Source organism: Moschus berezovskii, chromosome 17 (assembly GCF_049115385.1).
Source record: "Moschus berezovskii isolate FMDL1 chromosome 17, NW_MosBer_1.0, whole genome shotgun sequence".
Lineage (NCBI taxonomy): Eukaryota > Metazoa > Chordata > Mammalia > Artiodactyla > Moschidae > Moschus > Moschus berezovskii.
Window position 1 is genome coordinate 20,496,839 of NC_142476.1, and position 21,105 is coordinate 20,517,943.

The 21,105-nt window shown below is 46.3% G+C and overlaps 1 non-coding gene across 1 annotated transcript; it reads right to left on the bottom strand.

Annotated features, from left to right (window-relative positions):
* Positions 1-318: 318 nt before the first annotated feature.
* Positions 319-390, bottom strand: TRNAF-GAA (transfer RNA phenylalanine (anticodon GAA)). The gene has a single exon. It is a non-coding gene; the product is annotated as a tRNA-Phe (tRNA).
* Positions 391-21,105: the final 20,715 nt, after the last annotated feature.

A 21,105-nucleotide genomic window follows, 5' to 3' on the forward strand; every position in this document is an offset into this window, starting at 1 on the left:
TAACATTTCTGTTTTCTGTTGTTTATTTTCTCATTTCTAGATGTAGATTATTAACAGCTTTATTGTCAATGAGTAGTATTTCTTGATGTGAATATTTATCCTGTGTCTAATTTCCTCCTGTCCCCATCATTTACTGTTTTAAACGGTACTCCCTATCTTGTGTGTGTGTGTGTGTGTGTGTGTGTGTGTGTGTGAAGTTGCTCAGTCGTGTCTGACTCTTTGCGACCCCATGGACTGTAGCCCACCAGGCTCCTCCATCCACGGGATTCTCCAGGCAAGAATATTGGAGTGGGTTGCCATTTCCTTCTCCAGGGGATCTTCCCAACCCAGGGATCGAACCTAGGTCTTCCGCATTTCAGGCAGACACTTTAACCTCTGAGCCACCAGGGAAGCCCCCACTCCCTATCTTAGGGACTGCAAATGGGCCAGAGATCAGCACTGATCCTCAAGCAGACATCCATGGGTTCCCAGGACCTAAGAGATGGTTTTACATGAGAGGATCATCCAGCCACACTGCTTTGTACTGTGCTTGGCCAACTAGGTAAATCATCTGTCAGAGATTCTGAACATGAACCATAGATAGAGAGGGATACATAATGAGGAATGGAAAAACTTAAGGTCAACCAGATTAAAATTAAGTACCTCTGTTCACCAAAAGACCAGATAAACAGTGAAAAGATAAGCCATAAAATGAGAGAAAATGTTTGCAACATTATGTAAGTGATCGTTACAAAGAAGAAATCTTAAAAATTAACACAAAAGAGATAGACAACCCAACAGCTCTATGGAAAAGTTTTGGTGTCCCTTTAATGGACACCAAAGGGGAAATCCAAGTGGCCAATAAACAGTATGCCAAAATATTCAACCTCATGTGAATGAGGCTGAAGGCCCAAGTGTGACTGAAGCCCCAATAAGACACCATTATACATCCAACAGATCAGCAAAACTAAAATATCTGAAAGTAACTGAGACTTCCCTGGTGGTCCAGTGATTAAGAATCTGCCTTGCAATGCAGGGGACAGGCGTTCGATCCCCGGTGGGGAACTAAGGTCCCACATGTCTTAGAACAACTGAGTCCATGGGCCACAACTACTGAACACACATGCCACAACTAGAGAGCCCAAGGGCCACAAGGAAAGTCCCACCTGCATGACGCAAGGGAGATTCTGCTTGCTGCAACTAAGACCCAACACAGCCGAGCAAATAAATAAGTGACATTTTAAAAATATCTTAAAATAACAAATACAGACAAGCGTATGAAACAAAGGGAACACAAATACAGTGCGGGAGGGAGTATAATGGCTACAACTACTTGGAGAGAGTTTGGCACTATTGATACTTTATGACTCATCAACTACAGCCTAAGGATGCACCCCAGAGAAATCTGTCCACGTGTGCACCAAAAAACATGTAAAAGAATGTTTTGAACATAATCGCAAAACACAAGAGGCAATCTAAATAGCTATCAATGATAGAATGGATAACTAAATTAGGGCATAGTTTTACAACGAAACACTACTGGGCAATGAAAATAAATGAGGAACAGCCAAGCTGGCAGGAAGTGGTAACAGAGTATGGAAGAGATGTGGCCATTTTCCTTCAAGGCTGATGGCTTTGTCTACTGGGAGCTGCTTCTTTATCTATTCTCCTCTCTCATAACATCTGAACTTTGGATTAAGTTTGGGGTTAAGCTTTCTTTGGAGCTAAGCAGATTTCATAGTTTCCTGCTGGTGCAGACGTTGGGGTCCAAGAGTTGCTTTTTGCCTGCAACACTTGACACTGGGAGGCTTCTTTTTTTTTTTGGCAATGCTTGTAAAACTGAGAAGGTTTTGGTCAGTTCCATGAGCCAGTCACCATTCCCAAGTCCTTCTCTGAACATGGTTCTCCAAGCTGCTTTATTTCTTTGCTTCCTTGGTCAATAAGTGTTTCTCTCTCATTTTAATGATGGCTTCCTCAAGTCCAGGACTTCCCAGGTGGCTCAGTGACAAAGAATCTGCCTGCCAATGCATGAGACACAGGAGACTTGAGTTCAATCCTTGGATTGGGAAGATCACCGGGAGGAGGAAACAGCAACCCACTTGCCTGGAAAATCCCACACACAGAGGAGCCTGTCGGGCTACAGCCTGTGAAGTCTCAGAGTCGGACGAGACTGAGCATACACACATGCACCTTGAGTCCCTCTGAAACAACAGGCTGAACTGAAAGTGAAGTCGCTCAGTCGTGTCCAACTCTTTGTGACCCCATGGCCTGTAGCCTACCAGGCTCCTCTCTGCATGGGATTCTCCAGGCAAGAATACTGGAATGGGTCGCCATTTGAGTCCATCTGAAACAACAGGCTGCATTACAAACCCTTAAACCCTTAGTCTCATCTTTGGCACAGTCCTGGCGCTTCGTTTGGCTGAGAAGTTTTAATGAGCCTTTGAAAAATGTTTTGAACAACTATAATTTTCTCTTCTTGTTTTGAGTAAAGAAGCAACTGACTTTTCTAACTGTGTAAAAATACACAATTCTGGTCATACTTGGTACTCTGGCCACTTCTTGCCTGCACTCGTAATATCTTACAGGAAGGAGCAACCAGTACATGTTGACAATGGAATTTTACACAGTTACTTCCTCTGGAATTAGGGGCTTAGTAGGTGAGTGGTCTGTCCTTCAAAGTATTGCAGATGACAATCTTGTCAAATGTTTTTTACTCCGCATACAAGGACACTGGCTTTCCAGTAAAGAATGTCAGTTTTCTTATCTCTTAACCACTGAGACAATGACATATATTTTGAGTTTTTGTAATGGCAACACCATGCTTTTGGAATCAATTTCTGTATTACTTAGAGTAAGGCTATAGATGAGTAACAAAGAGACCCCTCAATAATCCCATTTGTTTAAGAAGACTGAAGCTTAGTTCTTTTTCAGTTAATAGTCCAGGTTGGTTCTGCCTCACGTGATCACTCAGGGATCCAACTTCATTCCATTTTGTTGCTCCTCCATTCCCTAGGCCTTGATATGATCTGCTTAATCAAGGTTGAGTCATTGCCTTGTCAGGGTCTTGGTGGGTGAGAAGGGGGAAGAGACTGTGGAGGAGACAGACCCAGGTCTTAAGGTGTAGGCCTGGCAAGGCACACAGCACTTCTGCTCACATTCCTTTGGAAGACATTTAATAGTTGGTCATATCTAACTCCAAGGAAGGCTGGGAGATGTGGCAAGGATAAAGGGAAGAACAGATCTGGGTGGACCATTAAGGTTATTTTACCCCCAAATTTTCAGTCTTAAGGCTTCAACTTAGTTTGCAGTTCTGGAAATAGATTGAGACTCAGGATATTGGCAACAAAGCCAGAGCTTCATAGAAGTCCAAAAATACCAGAAGAAGTCCTCCTTTCATGTTTAATACCTATGAAAAAGCCATGTAATTTCACAAACATATGGCTAACATGGTGGGGCATTGAAATCTTAAACAATGTTTAGCAGGCCAGATAAAGTAAAAAGAAATTAATTGTGCAGGTCTCATTATTACTAGTTTCACATCTATAACATTTCATAGATATGTTCTTCAATAAAAAAGAATATGAAGATGATGATGAAGAAGAAGAGAAAGAAAAAGGAAGGAGGAAAGAAAGACAAACTCAGAGGAATGAATAAAGAAGATGTGATACATACATACAGTGGAATACTACTCAGCCATAAAAGGAACAAAACTGTGCCATTTGCAGAGATGTGGATGGACCTAGAGACTCATACAGAGTGAAGTGAGTCAGAAAGAGAAAAACACATATCATATAATATTGCTTATCTGTGGAATCTAGAAAAATGATGCAGATGAACTTGTTTGCAAAGCAGAAATGGAGACAGAGACGTAGAGAACCAGCGTCTGGATGTGAGGGGCGGCGGGGCTGTGGGGTGAGTGGGGAGACTGGGGTTGACACAAACAAACTACTATGCACAAGACAGATAACTAATGAGGACTTAAAACACTGACAATTTAAAAAAGTAATAAACGAATGTGACTTCCATCTCAGAAAAAAAAGGAGACAAACCCAGCACCATACTTGCCATAAAGCACTTAAGTCTCAGCTCTTGTCCCTTGTGAGTTTCTTAGAGTATTTATTCGTCTCCTGGGCATGTCCTGGCTCACATTAAAAAAAGATGATGTGATCCAGGATAGTGGAGGGAGCTGATGCAGCCCAGAGACCCTAGAGCTCAGAGATCAACGCCATGCGGCCGTGGCGGCCGTGGCGGCCGAGGGAACACATGAAGGGCCCCTCGCCAAGACCTCTCCTGGCTGTCAAGCCCCTTCTCACTCCTGTCCTCTCTAGCCTCATTGACTGTCGGCTCCAATCCCATCTTGTTAAGCCACTCTGTCTGCCTTATAGTGGAAAGAAGATGCAGCCAACAGTAAAGCCTACAAGGGTTACAGCAGCGGGGGGCAAAGGCAGGGCGTGCATGGCCCGGGGGGGAGCTCACCCACCTTGCTCTGTGCACCTGCTGCCTGACTGGCGGGGACAGTCTGATCTCCTAGCGGCCACTCGGGTTCCTGTTTGCTCTGTTTAGGCGAGCTCGAAAGCGCAGGAAGGTGATGTGATAGATTTGCCCCCAAGTTTCAGTAGGATTATTAAACAGATGCCTCTATTTGTAAATATCTGAGTAAAATCCTGTCTGGGCTGCTTAAGCCAAAGTTCACTCATGTTGACTCTAAAGCTCTTTGTTGGCCTATGTCCACAGTGAGGAGGTGGCCGGCCACACGGAAAGGAGGAACAGAACAAGACAGCATCGGCATCTGAGAACTTTCCATTAGAGAATAAGCACTAAGGTTATTATTTTGTGCTCTGTCAAATAGATGCAACACACACACACACACACACACACACACACACCGTGAATCAACACACCAACTATTTGCAAACCCTTGTGCTAGTTATGAGAAGGAAAGTGGGAAGAAAACCTTTGCTTTACAGTCCTTCGGGTGGACAAAGAGAAAAAAACCAAAGATGGTCCTAAAAGAAATACCATCAGCGAAGTAAAACATAGCACAGTCGGTATTCAGAATGGAGAGAGGGTGAAAGAAATGCCGATGACTTGATTCATTTATTCAGTCATTCACTCCACGAACATTTACGAAATACTGTCTCTGTGCCATCCATTGTGATAGGAACTAGAGACACAAAAATCCGGTAGGACACGGACCCTGCCACACGGCAGAAATGGGAGCCAAGTTGCTAAGTTAAATGAAAGCCCAGATATGTCATCAGAGCTTTCGTAGAAACGGGTACAAGGGTCAGGGTGATTCTAATCAGTGGGGGAGTCTGTGGGCAAAGGTCAAGAGGAGGTTTTCGAGAAGGGGTGTCTGGGGTGGCCAGGGCGACAGTTGCACGTGGAGGGCAGGCTCCAGGGCCGGGGTGGCAGGGCAGCCGTGTCTGCGTCCATTGATCTGTGTCCATTGACACCTGGGACATAACGGGAAAGGCGCACGTTCTAGGGAGAACGTGATGATGGCAACTACTGAACCTTATGAACGAGTTGGGCTGCTGCTGGGAGACCCCTGCCCTCATCAGGCAGCTGGTTATCAGCCTGCTGACACGTAAGTGGCACTGGAGCCACCTTGACGAAGCAAAGAGCCAGCTGTCCCACTAAACCTCCTTAGAGGAAATGTTACTGTAAAATTGCCACTCTGGAGCAAACAGAAAGCAGCTGGAGGACCCCAGGGATGCACTCTGGAGGTATACAAAGCTAAAGTTGAAGGGCCTCCCTGGTGGTCCAGTGGCTAAGAGTCTGTACTTCTGATGCAGAGGGTCCGGATTTGATCCCTGGTCAGGGAACCAGACTCATATACCCCAACCAGGGGTTGTCACGCTGCAACTGAAGACCCCGCGTGCCACCACTGAGACCTGATGCGGTCAAGTAAACTGGTGGACAAACAAGCAAATGCAAAGTTAAAAGCCTGGCTCTTTTTTTTTGCCACTTTCTGGGTATTAGTTCCCTAACCAGGGATTGAACCCTTGCCGCTTGCAGTGGAAGCACAGAGTCCTAAGCACTGGCCTGCAGAGTAATTCCCAGAAGCCTGGTTCTCTATTTAACAGATGGACAAAACACCTGCATTAGTAAGAACTTATTAGTTGTCAGTAATAGACACTCAAGATAGGATAAGTGAAAAAAGTCAATGTACCGTGAAGATATAGGGCTGTCTCTTAACACCAGAGGGCGGCAAGGCATCCAAGCCCCAGGAAGACCACACCTGGTGGGTGGCTGCCCACCAGAAACCACACTCTCTGCTGCTCCCTGGGCAACTGCATTCTCTGTCTGTCTGCCTGTCCGTCTCTCCCCCTCTCTTAGCATGAACATGGTCGCCCACAGCTCCCACTTCATGGAAAGCCTGGACTCTCTGGACACAGTTCCAGATGCCTGGGGGAGGGTTCTGACGCAGCCGAGTCCAGGAGTGCAGTCAAGTGGCACAGATGGCTGCTGGGAGCCAGCGCTGGGGCAAGGGGCAAGGGTTCCTGTGAGCTGGGCAGGCTCCCCAGAGGAGGTTAGCCTTAGTTCTTCAGGGCCCCTGAACCCTGAATATAATAGTCATGGCCTCACCTGGTCATCAGACAAATGTGATGAGTTAATACGTGTAAAGAAATGGCCATACAGTATGCCCTTAGTAAATGGAGGTGATTATAATTATCAATAAAGATAGCACGTGATATATTTTTAGGAAAACCCAATCCAGGAGGCTGGCATGCAGCTTGTTTCCTCCATCAAAGACGTTCATATTAACACAAAGATGGGGGCAAGGCCCCTCTTCCTTGGCTTCAGGCCCCATCCCTCTCATTTCTCATATCATAGTCACAGCCTAAAGCTCCCATCCCCACTTCCCCAGCAAGCTTTCTAGGCTATTACAAATCAATCAGTTACTCTTTGGGCCCCTGCCACTCCCACTGGTAATGGCTGTGTTTAGGAGTATTAAGTTTATATGGTGATTATATATCTTTCTTCTTTATTAAGCTTAAAGCCTTGGGTTGAGAGACCAACGTCCTGAATACAGAGGTCATTGCCATGCATCTAGCGTTCACTTGATAATATCTGTTGATTCGTGATGTTTTCACATCAAAGGCAATATCCATTTATGGACGCATAAAAGGACTCTCAAGAGCTCATTTATTTCAGGCCACTGCCTTCGGGTAGGGTAAGGTTTAAGTGTCTGTGTGTTTTAGTCCTACTCTCCTGTAGGCCTATTACCACACAACTTGGGGTTTGGAGAGGACCCAGTGGGTCTGGTTCAGGCACCTTCGCGAAGCAGGAAGTGGGCCTCTGGCCTCCCCATGGAGAGCTTACCTTAGCCCTCCTAGAGGCTCACTCCAGCTCTAGCTTTTACAGTCTAGGGAGTTATTCGTGTGAAAAATCTCAACTCTACCTCTGTGTCCATTCCATTCAATGTTCCTAACCCTGTTCATGGGCCCCCAAAGAGTCAGACACGACTTAGCGACTAGACCATGACAAACAAAAACGGAACTGATGGTTTTGTGATGGGCCTGGGACCTGGCACCCTTTACTGCAGTGCTGCAATGCTCATACCTGGACAAACATCTCCTTGAGCAAGAAAATAAAAAGAAACAGTAAGGGATTAAAAATAACTGCTGTGCATGTAGGCAGTTGGGGGAAATTCTGGACAAAAGAGAAGACTAAAAAGCCTAACAGCCACTTCTGAAGAGCCAGGAGCAGCAACAGGGGGTTGGGAGCAAAAGCAGGGTATGCGCCTGCCCCCTGCACACAGCACCACAGAGGGGTGGGCAAACCACCTAAGCCACCCCTCCAGTGTGACCCCTGAACACATCCTTACCCTCACCCCATATAAGAAACCAGTTCACCCAGCCTTGGGGAGCAAGCAAGCAAGGGGACGTGTTGTTTGTTCTTGATCCCTCTGCTGCAGCAGGGACCCCGATAAAGCCTTTCCTGAATTTCTTGTTCAGCCTCTGATCAATTTCTGTTGATTAAGGAGATCAAGAACCCTGGTCAATAACACCTCTTCCCCATGGCAGCCTTCCTCTCACAGAGTATTGGCGTGGTTCACTCTCTCCTGTCCCCTCTGAGCCTCTTTCCTTCCACCCAGTGTCCTTACGTCCTTCTCCACCAGAGGTTTACATATACTTTGTCAGCCCTTTGGCACGTTGATACATTGTGTTTCTCTTTGCTTCCCTTTCTGGGAGTTCAAAACCCAATGCATAATCCTCAGTGTGGTCTGATCGCTGGGGGGTTGGGGCTGGAACTTTGCTCCCGATTTAGCTGTTCTGATTTTTTTAAGGCTGTGTAAATCTGAGTTAGGTTTTTCTTCTGGGGGTAAAACCATACGATGTTGGCTCATGTTAATATTGAAATTGTCATATTGTTTCAAAAAATGGAAATTACTTAAAAAAAACAGTATACACTCATCATGGAAAATTCAGGGAAACAAGCAAAACGGGAAGGGAATAACAACAATATTATAACCCTTCCCTTTTAAAGATAACTATTGTTTACATTTGGGGATATATTCTTCTAGACATCACTTTCTATTCATAAACACACACACACAAATACACACACTTAATTTTACAAAAGTAGGATTGAATGTCTGATAAATTAAAGATAGTTGCTAAGTCTTTTTTATTCTTCCCATTGAAAGGTGGGGTCTATTTCTTCTCCCCTGCTTCTGGGCTGGGCCTGCAGCTGGTTCTAAAGGATAGAACATAGTGGAGGTAACACAAGGTAATTTCCAAGGCTGGGCCTAAATAGATCTCAGTTTCTGCCTTCATCTGTTGGAAGACTCTTCTTGGAGGCCAACCATCATGCCATGAAGCATGACAGTCCCTTGGGGAACTGGAACTGGTGTCTGAGAACGCAGGGTTGGTTTTCAAACCTAGCTGTCATCAGAATCATATGGAGGGCTTATTAGAATGCAGATTCCTGGGCCCCATTTTCAAAGATTCTATTATGCCAGCTGGTGTCAATGATCAGCTATTTAGAATGAGGTCATTTTGGTCCTTCCAGTTATCCCAGAGTCCCAGTCAGCACCAAGGGATCGAAAATAATCCACAGGATCATAAAAAATAATAAATTGTCATTTAAAATCATTAAGTTTGGGGGTAGTTTGTTATAACAGCAATAGACAGCTGGGACAATTACACATAATGTAATACAGTGTTTCCTCTGTGCTGGGGACAGTCATAAATTCTTTATACATATTAGTTCACAGATCTTACAATAATCCTAGGAAGTAAATACTATGATTATATATTATTGTCCCTGTTTTGCACTTGAGGAAACTGAGACACAGGGAAATAAGACACTTGTTCAGAGCTACACACTGATTAATTGATGGTACTGGGATTTGAACACATAGAGTCCATCAGGTTCCAGAGTCTGTGCTCCCAACCACCATATCCCACTGCCTCTCTGCTGCTTCCTCTCATTTAACCTACATGAACAATTTTCAGTGTCAATAAATATCAATCTACAAAGTCATACTTAAGGAGTCACATGTTGAAATCTTGAGTCTATTATCCAAAGTATTAGCAGTCTCTCCTAGTTTTGAAATTCTCTTCACTGGATATATATCCTATTAAAAGTTGTCAAGTTGTTGATTAAATGTGTTGAATAGAACAAATATTAATAGGATTCCCCTTAAACCCACCTGAGAGCTGCATCCAGAGGGACATCATTTAGCAATAATCTTTAAGTACAGATTATTCAACAATGTGGAATCTACCCAGGGTTCTGTTATCTTAGCCACTTGTCCTCAAGCTCAGGCTGGGAGACAGACCACATAGAAATTGGGTTCAGTTCAGTTCAGTTCAGTCGCTCAGTCGTGTCCGACTCTCCGCGACGCCATGAATCACAGCACGCCAGGCCTCCCTGTCCATCACCAACTCCCGGAGTTCACTCAAACTCATGTCCACAGAGTCAGTGATGCCATCCAGCCATCTCATTCTTGGTCGTCCCCTTCTCCTCCCGCCCCCAACCTTTCCCAGCATCAGAGTCTTTTCCAGTGAGTCAACTCGTCGCATGAGGTGGGTAGGCACTTGTTAAATAGATTCTTAGGCGTTGCCCCAGCCACTCCGGTAACAGAATCTCTGAAGATGTGGCCCAGGAATCTGCATTCTATTAGCCCTCCATATAATTCTGATGACTGCTAGGTACTGGAAGCACTGATTTAATCTCCATTTCTTCTCATCTGTGTCAATCGCTCTGTCAAATCCCACACCATATTTCGTGTACACTAAGCCTACGGGAATTTTCTGGTTGCCCTTTGAGAGGTGTCCTGACTCTGTTCTTATCAGATACATGATTTTCTCTCTGGGCAGTTTTCATTTCTAAAATGAGGACGTTGGATTAATTTTCATAGTGGATGCTGTGGTATGCCCACACATCCTCCTTTAAGACTAAGTCACTCATTCCCTCAACCGTTGGGCTGACTGACAGTTCACAGGTGTCTCAAGACCACACCTCCCTCAGAAGTATAGTCCGTATCCAGCAAGCAGCTGATGAGGAAGTGTGAAGACGCAGCCCCCATTCTCAAGGTGAGCCACTTCTGAAGAGCCGCCCCATAGGGTTGACCTGAGACATTTATAACATCTGCATCACAGTTCAGTTCATCACTCTGCCATTCCTACTCCCTCCAGTCATCCACTGGAGGAAGGCAACCCACTCCCGTATTCTTGCCTGGAGAATCCCAGGGACAGGGGAGCCTGGTGGGCTGCTGTCTATGGGGTCACACAGAGTCGGATACGACTGAAGTGACTTAGCAGCAGCAGCAGCCAGTCACCCATAGGTGTGGATGCCAAGGGCACGCAGCAAATTTCCTGCCTACAACCTCCATCGTGGTCAGTTTCCTAAGGGACTGATTGCCACTGTGACCTCCCGTTCCCAATTCAGAATGAAGTGACAGTGTAGACAGTCAAGGCCTTCTCAGTCGTCCTGGGCTCTCTGTTAAGCTCAAGAAAAGCCTTCTCCTTGTCGTCCTCCTCCCAGTCCTTCTCCATTCATTGAACAGTGCTTCACTGTACTCCTACGACATGCCAGGCCCTGAGCTCAGAGACTTGCCTGAGTCTCCAGCAATGGAAGGGGAGCAAGCACTTAGGAGCTGAATGACTCCTCTGTCTTTTTGCCGTTTGTTAACACTGTTCTTTCCCAGGCCATCTTCCTGCTCTGAACATGACCCAGTGGGCCTTTTTATTGCCCTGACTGTGGTTGGCAGGGCCCTTCTTTGTAGGGGCTTTAGGCTTTCTGACATCATTCTCATGAGTTTATGTCTGTCTTTGCATTCCCCCTCTTAGATTTTGAGTTTTTTCTCCCACCTCTAGTAGCCAGGCTGGGCAAGGACCAACATACGTGTTCCATTCATTCAGGACACTAATGTCTATTTTATGCTTACTAGGCTTGCAGTGGAAAATCTAGGAAAAATGAATTTAAGCCTTTCCAGAAGGGCTGAGGCAGAGGGATTAGAGTTCAAATTTTCATCCTCAGGCAACATTGGATTGAATCAGCCACATTTGCTGTTGCCACCCCTGTCCTGTCAACTCCAGCCCCTGAGGCACTCTTCAGCGGCATCAGCATCCCTTCCTGGATTTCCAGCCTCCCACCTTCTGTTCTGCACACTTCCCACTCCCTTCATGGTCTATCATTTTCATTTTTTACTTGAGTCACAGTCACAGTTTACTTGAGTCAACGCATCTTTTCCAGGGATCATCACATTTTACGCTTTTTCTTATATCGTATTGCAACATAAAAAGTCTGACCAATGGACTTTAAGAAAACAAAGAGCTCTTTTCAGCTCTTTGCAATCACATCATGCTCAAGGGCTCTTTGGATATAATAATTGAACACAAGAGCAGAAAGGAATCAAGCCCAACATTCTCAGTGTATAAATGAGGAAACCAAGAAACAGCAAAGTCAAGCAGCTTTCCAAAGGTCACACAGCAGTTACTGTCAGAACAGGGAAAATGGCACCTTCATTCAGCAAGGAAAGAGTCCATGAATATTATATTTTAGGAAGGGCTCTGCTGTCAGACGTGCTAATTTCTGTATATTACCTAAGAATACTATTGGGGTTGGCCAAAAAGCTCATTTGGGTTTTTCCATATCCAAATGAGCTTTTTGGTCAGCCCAGTGGCTCAATTACTGACAGAAGTAGATATATCCTTATTAGTTAGGGCTCTTTTACTCCTCCTTAGGGGTTAAGACCAAGCCCTTGGTGCCCTGTTTGACTAGATCAGGACCAGAAGAATCCAGGTCCCAGTCCACCTGGTTCCAGAATTTACAAGTTGTCTGGCCTTAAAAACACCATTTAACAGCTAGCTGTATTCCTGGACTGCCGGCTTCCCAAGTGGCGCTCGAGGTAAAGAACCCACCTCCCAATGCAGAAGACACAGGGTTGCCGGTTCGGTCCCTGGGTTGGGAAGATCCCCTGGTGAAGTGGCAACCCACTCCAGTATTGTTGTCTGGAGAATCCCATGGACAGAGGGGCCTGGTGGATGACGGTCCATGGGGTCACAAAGAGTTGGACACAACTGAAGTGACTTAGCACACGCACACGCATCCTTGGATGTCCACCTTGCCTTGCTCCCACAGTTGTGGGGCATCAGGCAAGATAAAGGGACAGGGAGCCCTTTGCCCCTGGAGGAGCTGTTCTCTTTCCTGCTCACTGGAATCCTCCATGGAGCTCAAAATTGAGGTGGGGGGTCCGCAGGGGGAAGACGTAGGGGTGGTGGGGAGCAGGGACGAATGAGGGTGGGACCTGGTGTCTGGAAAGCTTTTTTTTAAAGCTGCTCAGGTGATTCTGATATACAGTCAAGTGGGGAAGCCACCGACAAAGTATAAAAGACAAGTAGAAGAGAGAAAATCAATTACACTCTTAGCTAATAAGAGGTCTTAGATTATCTGCACATTTTAAATTCTGTTTAGAGTTGATTAGGCTTCCCTGGTGACTCAGATGGTGAAGAAGCTCCCTGCAATGAGGAGATTTGGGTTTTATCTTTGGGTCAGGAAGATCCCCTGGCGAAGTGAATGGCAACCCACTCCAGTATTCTTGTCTGGGAAATCCCGTGGATAGAGGAGCCTGGTGGGCTACAGTCCATGGGGTTGCAAAGAATCAGACATGATTTAGCCATCAAATAACAACAACAAACATTCTTGAGGTGACTTTGTAGAGCCGTTAAAAAAGGGCAGTGTTAATCATGCCTGGTAAAAGATACAGCGGATGTGAAATGAATGGCTTCCCAGGTATCACAGCGGTAAAGAATCCATCTGCCAGTGAAGGAGATGCAAGAGACTTGGATTTGATTTCTGCATTGGGAACTTTTCCTGGAGGAGGAAATGGCAACCCACTCCCATATTCTTGCCCGGAAAATTCCATGGACAGAGGAGCCTGGCGGCTACAGTCCAAGGGTTGCAAAGATTTGGACATGACTGAGTGACTAACAGAGTCGATAACTAATTGCCTGCTGTTTTCAGGGCACTCAAACCCTAATCTCAGGTCCCTTTCCTCCTAGAAAAGATGTCTATTACTTCAGTGACATTCCTTTTACTTTGCAGTCTACACACACACACACACACACACACACACCATGACTCATTTCCACCAGCCTCCATTCTGAAGTCAGATTCTAAGTCATATCTTTTATCCTTTGACCTCTGAGTAATCAGTCTGGACCCAGTCTGTTCTCTCAGGTCCAGGAAAACAATCTGATTAGGTTCTGGAAAATGGTTTCACAGTAGCCCGGATCTCCACAGCGTGCTCTTTAAACCAGGCCCCTGATGGACTGCTTGGGAGAGGACGAGAGTCCTAGTTCTCCTTTTTAAGTAATTCTGTGGCCTTGAGCAAACTGCTCAATCTCTAGGTCTCTGAGTTGATTGTTATCATCTGCTCATAACCTTTTACAAGCTAATATTTCCCTCCTTGTACAAGTGGAGAGTAAGCAGAAACTTGCCGCAGTGGCCTTCACGTTAAAGGGAATGGGTGGAAATGAGAAGCATAAATGTGAAGAGCATTTCATCCAGTCCCAGAGACGCCAAGGTTACTCCTGTCTGCCCAGCACCTGTTTCCTCTCTCGTGGGGGTAGAGCCGCCTTCCTTGGGGGAACTGCTTCTTTCCCTCTCCATACGCTGATCAGAGCACCCTGGCCCATTCCTCCGGGGCCCCAGGGGTGGACACGTGACCCCAGCTTAACCATAACAAGAGCCTACTCATCCAGCCACAGCAATTGGTATGGGGATTCATCTAATGACTGATCTAAAACAAACCAACCAATGAACGAAAAAGCCAGGGGTTTTTCCAAATAAAGCTGGTGGTGAAACGCTCTCCTTTCTTGGCAGGTTGCTGTATAGCTGCGACAGCAGAGCTCCCACACGAGAAGGCTGGGCGGGTGAGGCCGCCGCGGAGCCAGGCTGTAAGAGGCAGACATGGAGACTGGAAAGAGCGCCCCGTGTGTTTTCTGGGTCAAGTTCCCTCTGACTGTCCTGGCCATTTTCCTTCCGATTCTTTGGGCTATCCCAAGCTTTCCACCCCTCTCCAAAGCCTCAAGATTTCTTTTTTCACTTAAGACAGTTTGTTTTAGAGTTTCTGTCACTTGCAACCCAGAGTCTTGACGAACAGAAGTATTCTGTCAACTTCCTTCTCTAGATTACCTTGTTTGTTTTTATTTTAACGATCTTTTTGATATGGATCATTTTTAAAGTCTTTCTTGGATTTGTTACAATACTGCCTCTGTTTTTTGTTCTGTTTTTTCGGCTGAGAGGCATATGGAATCTTAGTTCCCTGACCAGGGGTTGAACCCCCAACCCCCTGCATTGGAAGGCAAAGTCTTAACCACTGGATGGCCAGGCAAGTCCCAACATACACTTTTTTGAAACTTCAAAAATGTGAGGCTCTGTGTATCTGTGAGCTGAGTGTGTTCCTGTCTTTCCTAGATCAGAGTCGGAAGTTTCAATGGTCACCCTGGTTACACCAGGGACTGTATTTCCCAGCATCCGCTTGCCTGTTTGATTCTAGAGAGAGCTGGCCGAAAGTGAGGTTGTGTGAGCTGCGGGAGGCAGCTGTGAAGCAGCAGCCACCACACTCCCAAGGCCACTGGTGCCTGGAGCTCATGAGGGGGACACACAGGTGCAGCCAGGCTCGTGTGTGTCCCTGCCCTTCCCCACTCCTCTGTGACCCCCACCACACACCATGAGATGCTTTGTCGCCAACTCACAGAGGCAGTAACTACGAAGAGCCAACATCCTCCCAAAGATCGCGCACCAGCCCCCTTGGTGGCCCCGGGCCCGCAGCCAGGCTCGCTTCGTTCTTTCTTGTAAGCTCTGCTTTGCTCACATGCACCAGGGCTGGTGAACGGCTGTTCGGTGATTCTCCATTCAGATCTTTCCTTATCCAATTCCTCCCACAGTGGTGTCTGATCTGACTCTTATAGTAAATTCCTTATTCCATCATACTCATAGTGGTTCTGCTTCCATAACTTAACCCTGACTAAGACAAATGTCACCGGGTGAACCCTAAGAAGCTTCCTGCCTCCTTTGCTTCAAACCCACATTCAGTCCTTCTATCTCCACGGCGCTGCTTCCCATTGGTCACTCATCTTTCCCCACCTCCGTGTGCTCATGGGAAAATCCGATCCTAGTCCTGCTCATCTTACTATTGTGTTCTTTGTTGTCTCCAGCTACTCAGGCCTCTGGCCTCCACCTGCTTCACTTTTACATGACTTCCTGCCCTCCAGTCCAATCACAAGACTGTCTGGCAGGCAGCCGAGAGATTTGACACCGACTGGCACCTACTGAAGGCGAATGTTGGGTCGTCCTGCCCAGAGTCTCTCACTCCTGATTTCCATTTAGGAAATGTCATTAGAGAAGGAAATAAATACTCTCCGAGATGACTTACTGGGCACTGTGTGCTGCCTGCAGTAGAGGCCAAAGAAACATTTTAAAAATGAATTAACAGCAAAACTGTATGATGCGAAAATTGTCAAGGAATATTTTAAAAAGCAACATGGTATGCTGTTGACCCATTTAGCACTGCATATGTGGGCTTGAAATTTCCACTGGCATAGGCTTAAGATCTCTGCCAGCTCGTGATAATGGTTCAAAAGCTAGACCTATTCATCTCAGCCTGGCCATTGCTCAGTGTGACCTTGGCTGAGTCAGCTGGTCTCTCCAGGACCAGTCTAGGCTGGTCTGTACGGATTAGTGAAGTAAACAGAGAAAGATTTAAAAATCATGGTATCTTGGGCTTGGAAGCACTCTTACTCTTTTCATTCAGATGATTTTGAGGTTTTCTTTTCTGAGAAAATGAAGCAATCATTGCTTCCTAACTTCATGCTCTTTACCTGGACAGTTTCTTTACTCATACTTTTTCTTCCCTTTCCATTTTAGAAAAATAAATACAATTTTTTTGGGGGGGTTAAACTTCCCACTTACAATCTTGATTCTGTCTTCTGTTGCGGGCTTAAGACTCTTGCCTCCTTAATTATCCTCTTCTTATCTTGCCTCTTCCCCATTTCTGTTCTACCCACTCAATCCACTGAGAGGTCAAAGTCAAAACAGAAAAGCCATTCACTAGTCCGCGAAGCTCTCCTTCCATCCCTCACCAAACGCTTGGAAACAGTGATGTACGCTGGGGCCGTTGTGTGTGCTCAGTTGCTTCCATCGCATCTTGACCCTTTGCCTTCATTGCCTCGTCCTTAAATTCTTACAATTCTAATTTTGCCCGGACAGTTTGTTTTGAGTCAGGTCCTTCTAGGACTCCAGCCTCTCGTCCAGTGTTCTAGGCAAGGCGGTTGAGCCACGCTTCCTAGATCAGAACTGATATAACCGGTTTCCCAGAAGGAGTAACTTGCAGTTGTCTGCCTGCTCTATGCTTTGCTGTGCTGCCGTATGCTCTGGTGACCTGCAGCCTGGCTTTGATCTCTGTATCAGTCCATGTCTTCATACGAATTCTTCAAGGTCCTTTTCCTTGTCCTAAGGGGTTCTTTAAATATCCTTATTTCTCCTAATGCCATTGCTTTGTAAGAACTGAAAGAGAGCCTTGGGAATTAGACCATAGGTTTACACAGGATGCTCATCGCTGCTGCATAGTATTCAGTACGATTGTTGCACACTTCTTATTCTTGATGCTCTCTTTTTTGCTCATAATGATAGTATACTTTTCCGGTTCTCCTGTTCTAACTACTGTTTCTTTAGTCCCTGTTTTGTTTTGTTTTTTCTACCACCCCTTGTAGGTGTTCTTTAAAGGATGGCTCTTGGCTTTCTTTTTGATCTCTCATATTGCATTGGCTTCCCAGGTGGCACAGTGGTAAAGAATCCACCTGCCCATGCAGGAGATGCAAGAGATATGGATTTGATCCCTGGGTTGGGAAGATCCCCTGGAGGAGGAAATGGCAACCCACTTCAGTAGTCTTGCCTGGAAAATTCCACAGAGAGTGGAGCCTGGAGGGCTATAATCCGTGGGGTTGCAAAGAGTCAGACATGACTGAGTGATTGAGCATATGCGCGCACGTGTGCACGCACACACACACACATCTCAGGCTTGGAAGCAACATGAGGAGTCAACCCTAATTCAGGCAACTGACCCTTGCTTGTCTCCATCAAACCCCACCGACTTTACTTGGCCCCTCCCTCAGTTGGGGCCCTGTGGCCATGTACCACCTGTCCCATCACTGCAGCCAGAAGCTGGGAGTGGTGACTCAGGCCTCTGCTGGGACTCTGCCAAGAGCTGGGACAAGTGCCTAACAACATGATTTTATCTAAACAGAGTTCAGTTCAGTTCAGTTCAGTCGCTCAGTCGTGTCCGACTCTCCGCGACCCCATGAATCACAGCACGCCAGGCCTCTCTGTCCATCACCAACTCCCGGAGTTCACTCAAACTCATGTCCACAGAGTCGGTGATGCCATCCAGCCATCTCATTCTCTGTCGTCCCCTTCTCCTCCCGCCCCCAACCTTTCCCAGCATCAGAGTCTTTTCCGGTGAGTCAACTCGTCGCATGAGGTAGGCACCCTAAATTGTTTTTCATTATGATGTATCGTTGGGTGTGTTTTTTTTTAAATGGAATTTCATTTATTTATTCTTTTGTTTCATTTTTGGGTCACCTTAAGAAACAGCATGTGAAATCTCAGTTCCCTGATCAAGGATCAAACCTGTGCCTCCTGCATTGGATGGCAGAGTCTAAACAACTGGACTGAAAAGTCCCAGGCACACTAAATTTTTAAAAGGATACTGCTGCCCAGTTTGACAAGAGACATGGATAGTGGGGAGGATGGAAAGAACTGGGGACATGCAAGAGGAAGAATGTATTGCAAACTAGAGTCTATTGAGCTGGCACTGGGCATCCACTGCATGCTCCATACTTTCTCTGGGTTGACATTTAATCCTCACAGCAACTGTGAGGTCGTTGTATTTTCTCCAATTTACAAATGAAGGAATTGAGACCCAGTAATCTCCAGTAATGTGCTTTGAGTTGCACAACGAGTGAGTGGCAGGTTGGGAATGCCAGACACTTTGGGGCATACTCTGACCTCTGTTCTTTTTCTGTGTGTAATCCTATACCTCTCTACCCATCTCTCAGTCATGTTTGATTAAGTGGCTTTTCTAATTTCCTAGTCAGAAGGAACACTGGACCCTGGTGGTCCAGTGGCTAAGACTCTGCACTCCCAACGCACGGGGCCCAGGTTCAATCCCTGGTCAGGGAACTAGATTCCACATGCTGCAACTAAGAGTTCACGTGCTGCAACTAAAGATCTGCAGGCCACAACTGAGACCCAAGGCAGTCAAATAAAAATAAATTAATTTAAAAAAGTTTTTTTAAAGAATTGACAGTATTATTATTTTTAAAAAAAGAAGGAAATTGGAAGCCAACACATCATATTTTATCACTTATCATCCCATATGTGTCGTGTCATGTCATGTCACATCAGTGGTTGGTTAGGTAAATTTATGATTAAACAGTGCAGTTTTCTTTCAGTCACACCGACTTAGTTATTCTCACCTCTTCCTTTTGTTGTCCACATATATTTCCCAGGTATATAACTCCTCTGGGTATTTTCAGTTCAGTTCAGTTCAGTTGGGGTATTTTAGCTGGTTGGATTTTGCCAGGCCATTAAAATCAAGGGCAGGTGTCCTGTTGCTTTGACAAGGAATTTTTGGTTTTTCTATGTACTATACCTATCCTGCGTCAGTCTTCAGAACCTCCTGGAGCACCATGGGCTAAATTGGAAAACGACCTGCTCTGGTCGGTTAGTAGCAAAGCCAGCCCCAGAGGCTAAGTTCCCGGACGCTCACTCCCATGTTTAAATGCTTCTTTCATCTTTATCCATGCCCAGTGCTGACTTCCAGAGCAGGGCTGGGGGCTTCACCCACCCATCTTCACATCCACCAGCACCCCATCCTGCACACATTCACCTCCTTTTTTCTCAGGAATAGCTGAGGTTTTCCCAGTTCAGTTAAAGTCTTGTGCAAACACAGCAAGCAGGTTCCCACGCCCACCCCTTTCAACCATCAGGGACCCTCTGACCTTCCTGAGCGCAAACCCTGGAGCCACCAGCCCAGAGGCCTATCTCTTCCAGGAGCCATCATTCTGTGTGTGTTTGTGTTTTTTTTTTTTTTGTAGATTCTCCCTTCCTACTGTCAGAGTCATGTTTAAGCATAAGTTTTCCACTCCAGAATGACCAGCTTGATAAGGTGAGTTTGCTTTTCACAGACATAGGGCTTCTGGCTGTTTTGCCAAAGTTGCTGGCCAGAGGCAGCAACGGCAGGTCCAGGTACGACCCAGATGACTTTCCTGCTGTACAGATTGTAGAAGCAAAGGTGGTGATGATGTTTCCATTGCCTGGAGACCTGTCCTCACCCTACAGAGGATAAAAAGTGAACTGAGCTGTGCTCAGGCCAAGTCTTCACTTCTTATGCCAGGGATGTGGAAGTTAACAGCCACTTCTCCCCGGAACAAGCAAATAGGTTGGGCTCCTTCCAGCAGGGAAGTTTTATCCAAGTGAGAACACCTGAGGGACACAACCAGCCCGCCAACCGTGACCAAATGAACTCTCCAGCGGTAGCTTGGCATACGTTCCCATCCCACAGGGGTTGTTGATTGCTCAGGCTTTTTACAATCCTCAAGCCCTGTTCCAAGGAGCTTTTGTGGTTTAAATCAATGTGCTTCTGGGAATAAGTGCCCTTATTATTCCTTGCCGTGCTCTTCTACCACTGTGACATAATACCCTTTTTGCTGCTGAACAGTAAGAGTCCTTCCAGGGACCTCTAAAAGCTTTCTAATTAGGACCCACAACCACACAACAGAGAAACTGAAGACCAGAGACAGTGACGATAAAGCTTCGCCTTGGCCACAGAGGAGCCCTGCCCAGGTCTGACTGCTCCTCAGAGGCTGCAGGGTCTAGGTGAGGCCACTAGTCTAGGAAGGGCATCCCTGTGACGGTGGCTGCAGAATTCCTAGGCTGCTGGAGTGCCGCATCCTTTGCAGTATTGCTTAGGGTCACCTAAGCAGCTGAGTTATTCAGTTGAGGACCAGAAATGTCCAGCATTGGTTTTGCTTGAATTTATGCTTAGTTCTCGGTGGCTAGGCTCCTAGGACCAGAAGCTATAGTCAGGCTATGTCATTAGAAACTGAATTCTGCATTAAGTAATTCAGCTTGGTTGACTGCTGACTATGTGCCGGGCACCATGCTGGACAGCAGGCATGCGAAGGTAAACTCCCAGTCCTCCTGCTAGGTGTTCAGTCTAGACAGAAGAGAGGACAGCTATGTAAGCTGCTGCTGCTGCTAAGTCACTTCAGTCGTGTCCGACTCTGTGTGACCCCATAGACGGAAGCCCACCAGGCTCCCCTGTCCCTGGGATTCTCCAGGCAAGAACACTGGAGTGGGTTGCCATTTCCTTCTCCACAGGGAGGTATATATAAGTAAGCAGAGAGTAGACCAGAAGAAGGCTAGGGTACACCCAGCCCTGTGGGACTTTCAGGGAAATCTTCTTGGAAAGGAAGACTTTCGACCCGGGTAAGTCTTCAGAGGTGGACTGAGCCTGCTAAGCAGAACCATGGGGAAATAGCATCGCACACTGAATGCCAAGTGCTGACAAGGGCCCCGAGGTGTGAAATGCCTTGGGGTTCA